Raw genomic sequence first — 2,588 nt, forward strand, 5'->3', positions numbered from 1 at the left:
TCCTAACGTTTTCTACTTTGGTTTATCACGTGCAAACAAGGTGACCCACACGCACTCTCAGAAGAAAATGGAGACCACTTAAAACTTCCTGTGCAGCTGAGGGGAGCGGGCGTAGAAGGCGCCCTTCCGTCCGCTCATCTTCGCTGACGGCCTCACTGGCCCTTCCGTTCACCCAGCAGCGCCCCCCGCCCCTCCCTGCTCCCGCCGCCCCCGGTCTCAGAACTTGGTTTTGTGCTGTCGCTTCTCTGAGTCCCTTCTTCACTCCCCCAAAAAGGTGATGACTAAAGTGAGAGGCCTCGTACACATGATTTCACCAACTAGTTTCCTTCTAAAGTACCTTGTGCAGTGTACGTGTGTACATGTGTTTAACACTTGTGCAGCACGTGTGTATTCGTGTCTCACGCCTCCTGCAGCGTGTGTACACGTGTTTAACACTCGTGCAGCGTGTGTACACGTGTTTAATGCTCATGCACCGTGTGTGTACGTGAGTCTAACGCAGTGTGTACGCGTACATGCCCTTCTGGCTCTTTTACTTAACATAGGGGGCATCCTCATGCTAGTTCACCCAGCTCAGCCTCTTACAGCCTCGTGGGATGTGACATGGATGTCCCATGGTCCGTTTAAATGTTCACCACTAATGACATTTCAGGTGGCCCTCGGCTCAGGTTTGGTTCTGCTGGACCTTACAACAGCACTGTCCCCAGTGCCACCGCTGCCGGTCCCAAGTGTTGTCCCGCTTCCGTGTAGCGCTGTCCGCAGGAGGCCGGGTCCTCACGGGCGTCGCGGTCATGGTAGCCGTGTGTCCGCACACACTCGCACCGGATTCCTCAGACTGTGGAGCTAGTGTGTAACCAAGTCGGGAGGAGCCAGTTTCCCTCAACCCGTTTGCCCGACGTCACTTCAGGTGGCCATGCAGCCAGCGTTCCTGCCTTCGAAGAACCCTTCCTGACAATTCCAGTTTCTTTCTATCTTTTCGAGGTCAGAGTTTTGCTGTTAAATTTCCTTCTCTGAGTTTAACGTGCAGCGTCTTCCCCGTTCAGCCTCTTGCCATAGAATCGACTCCTGCGTGAAAGAATCAGCTTCTCCTCGTTTCAGCCACTCAGCTACAAGCACTTAACATCTTTTAAAAAGTACGCCTGACGTAGATAGAAACGTGGACATCAAAGCACTGCGTGCGGCCGAAAGACCAGTTAGCACAGAGGGCGCTTGAAAAGCCACAGCCCGCCACGGTCCCCGCCACCTCCTTCCCATCTCTGTCTATGCCGTGACTTTCTTCTGCGGCTTCTTATTTTCCTGGCATTTAAAATTGCCTTTTCTCCCTGCCTTCTGTATGTTTAACATGACCCTCGAGTTTTTTCAAGTTCTCCGTAATGCTAATAATTCCATGGAATTCCTCTTGCTCACCTAGAACCTTCAGTCATCTTTCTCCAAACTGGATTATACATCTGTCATCCTGGGAGTTACTCTTATTAGTCTTTTTTTCTTTTTCTTTTTGGTTTTCTCCCTTGTTTTTAGGGATTACATTCTCAAATAACTCCCTAAGAAAGGACTTATAGGAAGTGTTCTTAGTCCGAAATGTCCGAAAATGTCTTTATTTTCCCTCATACTTCACTGATGATTTGGCTGGGGATAGAATTCCAGGTTGAAATAATTTTCTTCAGAAATTTTAAGGCATTAGGCCGTTTCGCTGTCTCCCCAAGATTGCTGGAGAAGGCTGCATCTCTTGCCTGGTCAGCAGCCTGTGAGGCAGTGTGTGTCATGGTTAAGGGCACAGGCATTGGAACGAGGCTGCCTGACTTCCGACCCTGGCTCCGTTGCTGTTTGCTGGCTGCGAGGCCTCAGTGTCCTTACCTGTGAAATAGTGGTGGCGATACCTACTCATGGGCCATTGTCAGGATGACACTGTTTAACAGCGCAGTGGCCTGGAAGAGTCCCTGGCACACAGTGTGGCTCCCAGGACTGATGTTAATGTTTCTCGGAGCTTATAATTTTATCTTGAGTGTTCTGACATTTCACTTAAATGTGACCCATTCCACGAGGTATCAGGTATTTCCCACCTGATCGGTCATAGCGGGCCATCTGAGGTGTCCTAGTGTGGGTCTTTCTACATACACTAGGCTCAACACTCAATATTCCATTCTGTTTGAGGAGGTCCCTTTATCTCAGGGGATTTGTTATATATTTTTTGGATAATTCTCCATTTTCTCTGTTCTCCCTTATTATTACTATTGCAGGTCGGTTTCTAGATTTCTACTCTAGATTCCTCCCAGTGTCCTACTTTGCCTTGTAAAAAAGTAGTTCTGAAAGATTTCCCCATCTTTATTTTCCACTTGATTTATTTTCCTTCAGCTATTTTAATTAAAAATTTTTCGTATCCAAAACTGTCTTTTGATGTTTATTTCACAGCATCATGTTCTTCTTTTATAGTTGCTCTCCCTTTGGGAATTTCTCTGAGAATACTAATCAGAGGTTTTGTTATTTGTCGTTATTGTTCTCTTCTGTCCCGTGAATTATGTCTGTTTTTTGTTTCTTCATATAGGTCTTTCTCTTTTGTGCTGAAGGCTTTCTCGATGATTCTTGCCTTTTCA

The sequence above is a fragment of the Pteropus vampyrus genome, unplaced genomic scaffold (assembly GCF_000151845.1).
Source record: "Pteropus vampyrus isolate Shadow unplaced genomic scaffold, Pvam_2.0 Scaffold370, whole genome shotgun sequence".
NCBI lineage: Eukaryota > Metazoa > Chordata > Mammalia > Chiroptera > Pteropodidae > Pteropus > Pteropus vampyrus.